Below are 9,354 nucleotides of genomic sequence, written 5' to 3'. Positions count from 1 at the left end.
TTCTCTGACTTATTTCCCTTAGCATAATGCCCTCTAGATCCATCCATGTTGTTGAAAATGGCAAGATTTTTTTTTTTTTGGTGGCTGAGTAATATTTCACATCTTCTTTTTCCATTCATCTATCCATGGACACTTAAGTTGCTTCCATATCTTGGCTACTGTAAATAATGCTGCAATGAATATTGGTGTGTATATATCTTTTCAAATTAGTTTTTGCTTTTCTTGGGTAAATATCCAGAAGTGAAATTGCTGGATCAAATGGCGGCTCTCTCTTTAATTTTTTGAGGAATCTTCAAACTGTTTTCCTTACTGGCTGTACCAATTTACAATCCCACCAACAGTGCATGAGGGTTCCCTCTTCTCTACATGCTCACCAACACTTGCTAGTTGTTGTCCTTTTGATGACAGCCATTCTGACAAGTGTGAGGTGGTATCTCGTGTAGTTTTGATTTTCATTCCCCTGATGATTAGTGATGTTGAGCATCTTTTCATGTGTCTTTGGCCATCTGTATGTCTTCTTTGGAGAAATGTCTATTCAGGACCCCTGCCCATTTTAAAATCAGTTTTTTTTTTGATGTTGAGGTTTTTTTTCGATTTTTTGTTTTTCTGGCCATGGCTTGCAGCTTGTGGGATCTTAGTTCCCTGACCAGGGATCAAACCCAGGCCCTCAGAAGTGAAAGCACAGAGTCCTAACCACTGGACTGCCAGGGAATTCCCTAATGTTGAGTTTTATGAGTTCTTTGTATATTTTGGATATTAACCTCTTATTGGATATATAATTTGCAAATATCTTCTCCCATTCAGTAGGCTGCCTTTTTGTTTTGATAGTTTTCTTTGCTGTGAAAAACTTTTTAGTTTTATGTAGTTCCATTTATTTATTTTCACTTTTGTTTCCCTTCTTGAGGAGACAGAACCAACCCCCACCCCCACACCCCAAATTGCTAAGACCATTGTCAAAGAGTGTACTGACTATGTATTCTTCTAGGAGTTTTATGATTTCAGGTCTTACATTTAAGTCTCTTTAATCTATTTTTAGTTTACTTTTGTATATGGTTTATTTCTGCGCTCTCTATTCTGATCCATTGATCTGTGTGTCTGCTTTTGTGCCAGTACCATACTGTTTAGATTACTATAGCTTTGTTTTACAGTTGAAATCAGAACACATGATACCTCCAGGTTTGTTCTTCTTTCTCAAGATTGCTTTGGCTATTCGGGGTCTTTTATGTTTCCATACAAATTTTAGAATTATTTGTTCTAGTTGCTTTCAAGTTTTAACAGTTCTGAATAAAGCTGCTATAAACGTTCATGCAAGTTTTGTGTGGACCTAAGTTTTCAAGTCATTTGGGTAAATACCAAAGAGTGTGTTTATTGAAACGTATGGTAAGAGTATGTTTAGTTCTGTAAAAAACTGCCAAACTGCCTTCCAAAGTCTCTGTACCATTTTGTATTACCATCACAATGAGTGAGAGAGCTCCTGTTGTTCCATATCCTCACCACCATTTGGTGTTATCAGTCTTTTGGATTTTACTCATTCTAACAGCTGTGTAGTGGTATCTCATTGTTGTTTTAAGTTGTAATTCCTTAAATGCTTATCTTTTAATATCCTTATCTGCCACTTGTATAACTTCTTTGTAAGGTGTCTGATCAGATCTTTTGCCCATTGTTAAATTGGGTTGTTTGTTTTCTTATTGTTGAGGTTTAAGGTTTCTTCATATAGTTTGGATAATAATCTTTCTTCAGGTAAGTGTCTTGCAAATATTTTCTTTCAGTCTGTGGCCTGTCTTAATTTTTTTTAACTTACAAACTTTTAAGTGATAGAACAAATTAAAAAAGGAAAAGACATATTCGACTACACAGACATTTAAAAGTTCTCTACATAAGTAACCAAGATTAAATGAGATACACGCAAAATGTGAAAAATACAGCAAAGATGACAAATGGTTAATGTGTTTCTTATACAAAAAGTTCATACAATATATGGTCAGAAGACTTGAGCAAATTAACCATTAGAAAGGTTATAGAATTAATAAATATATGGACAGCTGTTTATTCAATAGATTTGAAAGGATTGAAATTATTCAGTGTTCTTCAACCGCAGTGAAATTAAATTAGAAATCAATAACTGAAAGAAATTTTGGAAATTAACAGATAGGTGGAATTAACAACTGAATAATCAATGAGTCAAAGAAGAAATCACAAGAGAAAAGAGAAAAATTGAAGACACAATATAACAAAATTTATGGGATACAGCTAGAACAGTAATTTGAGGGAAATTTGTAGCTATCAGCACCTGTATTATAAAAGAGGAATGATCTCAAATCAATAACTTAACCTTCCACCTTAAGATACTTGAGGAAAAAGAAGAGTAAACCAAAACTAAAGCAAGCAAAAAAAGGAAACAATAAAGATTAGAGTGGAAATTAAACTCAGAATAGAAAAACTGCAGAGAAAAATAAACAAACCAAAAGTTGGTTCCTTGGAAAGATCAACAAAGTTGACAAACCTTTTAGCTAGACTGACCAAGAGAAAAGGAGAGAAGACTCATATTACTAAAATCAAGAATAAGAGAGGGGACATTATTACTGACATAATATAAATAAATAGATGCAGAAAGAAACATGTGAGAAAAATCCAACACACTTTCTTTATAAAAACATTCAACAGGGCTTCCCTGGTGGCGCAGTGGTTGAGAGCCCACCTGCTGATGCAGGGGACACAGGTTCGTGCCACAGTCCGGGAAGATCACACGTGCCACGGAGTGGCTGGGCCTGTGAGCCATGGCCGCTGAGCCTGCGTGTCCGGAGCCTGTGCTCCGCAATGGGAGAGGCCACAACAGTGAGAGGCCCGCGTACTGCAAAAAAAAAAAACCCCAAAACAAAAAATTCAACAAATTAGGAATAGAAGGAAATTTCCTCAATCTGATAAAGGGTATCTATGAAAAACTCACAGCTAATACAATACTTAATGGTGAAAGACTAAATGATTTTCCCCTAGAATAAGGAAAGAGAAAAGTATGTCTGCTCTCTCAACTTTTAAAAAACCTTTTTTTAAAAAAAATTAATTTATTTTATTTAATTAATTTTTGGCTGTGTTGGGTCTTTGTTGCTGTACACGGGCTTTCTCTAGTTGTGGCAAGCTGGGGCTACTCTTCATTGCTGTGTGCAGGCTTCTCATTGCGGTGGCTTCTCTTGTTGCTGAGCATGGGCTCTAGGCACGCGGGCTTCGGTAGTTGTGGCTCGTGGGCTCTAGAGTGCAGGCTCAGTAGTTGTGGCACATGGGCTTAGTTGCTCCGTGGCATGTGGGATATTCCTGGACCAGAGCTTGAACCCGTGTCCCCTGCATTTGTTGCAGATTCTTAACCACTGCACCACCAAGGAAGCCCCCGGCCAATTGATTTTTGACAAGAGTACCAAGAGCATTTAATAGAGAGGAACAGTCTCTTCAATAAATGGTGCTGAGACAAATGGATATCCACATACAAAAGAATGAAGTTCGATCCCTACCTCACGCCATATACAAAATGGACCAAAAATGGATCAAAGATCCAAATGTAAGAGCTAAAACCTAAGAACTGTTAGAAGAAAAAACAGAGGTAAAATTTCATGACCTTGGATTTGGTCATGGATTCTTAGATAAGACACCACAAGTATGCACAACAAAAGAAAAAATAAATTTCTTAGCTCAGGCTCTCATAACAAAATGCCATGGACTGGGTGGTTTCAACAATAGAAATTTATTTCTCACAGTTCTGGAGTCTGGGAGTCTTAGATCACAGTGCCAGGAGAGAGAGAGAGAGAGAGAGAGAGAGGGAGGGAGGGACGGACAGAGGGAGGGAGGGAGGGAGGGAGGAAGGAAGGAAGGAAGGAAGGAAGGGAGGGAGGAAGGAAGAAAACTCTCTGGTGTTTCTCCTTACAAGGACATTAATCTCACCATGAGGGCCCTTCTTTCATGACCTCATCTAGATCTAATTATCTCCTAAAGACCCCATCTCCTAATACTATCATATTAAGGGTTAGGGCTTCAACATATAAATTTTCTGAGAGGTGGTAGGGGTGACCAAAAAATCAGTCCATATCAATAGATAAATTAGACTTCATAAAAATTTAAAAAGTTTTGTGCATCAAAGGACACTATCAAAAGAAGGAAAAGACAACGTATTGAATGGAAGAAGTGTTTGCATATCATATTATCTGCTAAAGGACTTGTATCTAGAATATATAAAGAACACATAAACTCAATAATAAAAACAAAAATAACCCACTCAGTCTAAATACACATTTTCTCCAAAAAAGATACACAAGTGGTCAATAAGCACATGAAAAGATGTTTGACATTTTTGGTCATCAGGAAAATGCAAATCAAAACTACAGTGAGATATACCACTTCACATTCACTAAGATGTTTTTAATGATAAAAGATGGATATTAACAAGTATTAGTGAGGACAGGAGGAAATTGGAATCCTCATATACTGCTGGTGGGAACGTAAAATGATGCAGACACTTTGGAAAACATTCTGGTAATTCCTCAAAAGATGAAACATAGAGCTTCTGTATAACCCAGAAATTCTGTTCCTAGAGAATTGCAAATATGTGTTCATACAAAACTTGTACGTGAATGTTCCTAGCAGCATTATTCATAATAGCTAAAAGGTGGAAACAATCCAAATGTCTATTAACTGATGAATGGATAAATAAATGTTGTAGATCCAATGGAATATTATTCAGCCATGAAAAATAATGCCCATACTCCACTGCCCAATACTCCAAGAGGGGAGATGGGCTGGAAATTGAATGAATAATTGATCATGCCTACATGATGAAGCCGCCATAAAAATTTCAAAAATATGGGGTTTGGAGAGCTTCTGAGTTGGTAAACACATCTATATCCTGGGAGGGTAGTGCACCCTGACTCTACAGGGATAGACGCTCCCGTACCTGGCACCCTGCTGGATTTTGCCTTATCTATCTCTTCCTTTGGCTGTTCGTCTGTATCCTTTATCATCCCTTTTATTTTATGATAAACTGATAAATGTTGGTAAGTGTTTCCCTGAGTTCTGTGAGCTGTTCTAGCAAATAACTGAGTCTAATAGTGGGGTGATGGTGGTCTTGGAACGTCCAATTTGCAGCCAAGTCAGACTGCAGTTGTGGATAACCTAGGGACCTACCGCTTGGTTTGGTGTCTGAGGTGGGGAGCAGTCTTATGGGACTGAGCCCTTACCTGTGGGGTCTGTGCTAACTTTGGTTAGTGTCAGACTGAACTGAATTGTAGAACACCTTGTTCGTATCACAGAGAATTGCTTGGTGTGGGGGGAAACCCCCAAGCATCTGGTATCAGAAGTTTTCTGAGTGTGGTAGTAGTGTGAGGGTAAAGGAGGGACAAAGGAATATGAGAGGTGTGGGTTTTTTCTTACCTGGATGAATTGTAGGGTATGGGAATTATATCCTGATAAAGCCGTTACAAGTAAAATTGTTTTCATTGTTTCCACTTAGAGATGTGAAGATAGGTAAGAGTGAACAAACATTTAATGAATCAAAATTCAGGTAATCATTAACTTTTGAACAAGTGGCCCTTTCATATATTATATAGCCATACCTCTGAACACCTTCTTATACCAAATTTGACTTTTCTATTTCAGTAGACAAATAACCATTTTATGTTACCTCAGAGTACTGCTGTCTGCCAGCTAATAGTTTCATTTTAGCAGTGTTGCCATCTGAACATGGCAATGTTTGTATAACTACTTGAATATTTTATTGCGTATTTGCCCTTATTTATAAAAGTAGAGTGGAAAATGGAAAAGTAAAATGCTGATATTAATGATTTTACAATTGAGACAAAGGAAGATATCATTTGGTATGCCAAAAACAGTAAATTTGATGCTTATTGAATTTAAACAAGTCTGACAACTGTTTCAATAAAGAGAACAACAAAATTTAAAACACATGTACAAAATGCTGTACATACATGTGCAAAGTTTGTTGCTAAAACGTAAGTTGTAGTGGAGAAAATGTGTGGATCTTTACAATTAGATGTAGTGGAATCTTATTTTGATACACGTGATTTTTAAAAATAATTAAAAAAAATCAATGATCCTTCCCCCTTCACACTAGACCTCTTGGCAGCCACACCTTGGTGTAGTGTTGGTGCAACATAGTGCAGATACCAAAAAAGTCAGTCCCTGGGCTTTGAGGCTTAAAATATGTTCTGGAAACTCAAGGTAGAGATAAAACTTTTGTGATTAAAAGGTTTTGAACTTCAAAAGCTAGAGTCATCAATAACCCAGGGCATAAAATCATGTCTTAACCACAGACATATAAGAATAGGTGCTCAGTCAAAGCCAGCTTTTTCCAGTGCCTTTCTTTTTCTCCAAGACCAAATAAAAATTCCCTAGACTTGTAAGGTGAAGAAAGAGCAGTAGTGAGCTTAGAGGCTGGTGAATCCGGAAGGAATCCTGTGGGCCAGTCTCCAGAGTTTCCGTACCTCTTGAGGTGTAGGAGCAATGGAAAGAATGCATGTATGGCAGGCTGGCCAGAGACCCGGAGTGGTGTGGGAGAGGGTGAATGCGTCCGACCCCCTCTGAGAGGGTACAAGGAGTAGTGGAGAGTCTAGAGTGGCTTTCCTTTTGGACATAGAGTTATAACCATGACTTCCTGGTCTGGCAATTGGAAACCAGGTGGGAATAGGATGTCACAGTAAATACCAGCATGGAGAGACAATGACAGAGGACCAGGCAATATCTCTATCTATCCTATCCTTACTCCTTGGTACTCTCAGCCCTGGGAAAGGGAAGGAGTGTGTGTATGGGTGGGTGTTGGGCAAAGGTCAGGGGGTCCTGTTAAACTGACCGTGATTGCCCAGCATTGACAGAGAGAATGTTTTTGCCATCTGGCAGAAGAGGAACTCAAAAGACCTTGCCAAGAAAAAATAAAGTCATACTTTTCGTACAGGTGAGTTTGGAGCATTGGGTAAGCACCTATTCTAGAGCAACTGAGAATCAGCATCAGCTAACACTTCCCAGAGGGAAGTTCACAGGCCACCAAGCTGTGGACCATGATTTAGCTTGTTGCAGTCTTCTTTATGAAGGGAGAAAGACGATCAATGTTACATTTTCTCTTTACAAATTTTTTCTTTAATTTTAATTTAGTTTAATTTTTTAAAATTAATTTTATGGCTGCTTTGGGTCTTCATTGCTGCACACGGGCTTTCTCTAGTTGGGGCGAGTGGGGGCTACTCTTTGTTGCATGGGATTCTCATTGTGGTGGCTTCTCTTGCTATGGAGCATGGGCTCCAGGTACGTGGGCTCAGTAGTTGTGGCTTGTGGGCTCTAGAGCACAGGCTCAGTAGTTGTGGTGCATGGGCTTAGTTGCTCTGCGGCATGTGGGATTTCCTGGACCAGAGATTGAACCCATGACCCCTGCATTGGCAGGTGGATTCTTAACCACTGTGCCACCAGGGAAGTCCCTTCTCTTTACAAAATTTAAAAGAGCATTGAAAAGTCATTTTCATAGTTACACGATTTCTAACTCCATTATTTGCATGATTACTATTAGCAGATCTTTATATTCAACAATAAAATTAAATCTCCTTTCAAATAAACCAAATGAATAAGGATTTTTGAATTGCAAAGTTACAGCAGAAAATAAAATTTGAGGGAGTCCCCTGGTGGTCCAGTGGTTACAACCTGGTGCTTTAACTGACGGGGGCCTGGCTTCGATCCCTGATTGGGGAACTAAGACCCTGCAAGCCTCAGCCTGGCCAAAAAAAAAAAAAGAAGAAGAAGAAAAATTAAATTTGATTGTCAGTATTTAAAGTATAATCTATTGTTAATATATATATATATATATTTTTTTTTTTAATGCGGTACGCGGGCCTCTCACTGTTGTGGTCTCTCCCATTGTGGAGCACAGGCTCCGGACGCGCAGGCTCAGCGGCCATGGCTCACGGGCCCAGCCGCTCCGCGGCATGTGGGATCTTCCCGGACCGGGGCACGAACCCGCGTCCCCTGCATCGGCAGGCGGATTCTCAACCACTGCGCCACCAGGGAAGCCCTATTGTTAATAATTTAAATATTCACGTATACAGTGTATAACATTCAGGTACAAAATCAAATTAAGCGTTTATATCATATTTGAGACTTCATAATTTTATTAACTCTCTGAATTGTGCCCCTTCTCTCCCTCCTTTCCTTCCAGACATATAAAGCATGTAAGTACAAGGTTCAAGTTTCAGGCGTTCCACTCTCCAAAACATTTTTCAGGAAAGTATTTCCAGGAGAGGCAGGGATTATCTAAATAGAAAAATAACTTTCCTATCCCATTCCAGAATATCTAAATAAAAATGATCAGTTCACCAAAGTTTCCAAGAGTCTTCTATTTTTATCATGGCCTTTGGCCCATCCAGTTGCAGCATGAATTGGAAATGGATCAATTCCTTGGAGTCAGTTCATTTACTGCCTTGGGGCAAAGGCATGGAAGAGTAGAAATAGCATTGGATTTTGAGTCTAAATATCTGGGTTTGGTTTCAGTTCTTTGCCATCTTTGTGGTCTTCCTTTTTGTCTTTGTTTCTATATGTATACTTAAAAATATTTAAAAACTTTATTCAAACTATATATTTAAAAATGTTATTAATTACAAAATACACATGCAAAAGTATAAAATCTACACCATTTAAAGAATATTGCTAAAATAAACACCTATGTATGCACTATCTACCTTAAAAATAGAACTTTACAAGTATCTTTAACGTGCTTATGAATCACCTGGGGATCATGTTAAAATGCAGATTCTGATTCAGTAGGTTTGGGGAAGAGCCTGAGATTAAGCATTTCTAACCAGCTCCCAGGTGACGCAGAAGGTGGTGGTCCACAAATTACATCTTGAGTAGCATGACCTAAGAAGGCTCCTGTGTGCCTCTCCCTAATTTCACCCCCTTTTTTCTCCCCAACAAGAGGTAAACACTATCCCGAATTTTGTGTCACTCACCCCATGCTTTAATTTAAATAGCTTTACCATCTATAAATGCATTTCTAAATATTATAATTGTTGAATTTTACCTGTTAAAATTTTTTTTAACATCTTTATTGGAGTATAATTGCTTTACAATGGTGTGCTAGTTTCTGCTTTATAACAAAGTGAATCAGCTATACATATATCCCCATATCTCCTCCCTCTTCTTTTTATTGAATTTTTGAATTTTAATCAGTTTTGAATGAGGATAAAGAGTAACATGTTTTCTTACATCTTTAACAACACTATATCATCCTTTGCATGTGGTTGCAAACAATAGAAAATTACATAATAATCTGAAGCAGAAAGGGAATATATTGGAATTCCAATATATTGGAATATATAT

The sequence above is a fragment of the Orcinus orca genome, chromosome 8 (genome assembly GCF_937001465.1).
Source record: "Orcinus orca chromosome 8, mOrcOrc1.1, whole genome shotgun sequence".
Taxonomy (NCBI): Eukaryota; Metazoa; Chordata; class Mammalia; order Artiodactyla; family Delphinidae; genus Orcinus; species Orcinus orca.
Note: the sequence above shows the minus strand (reverse complement) of the source record.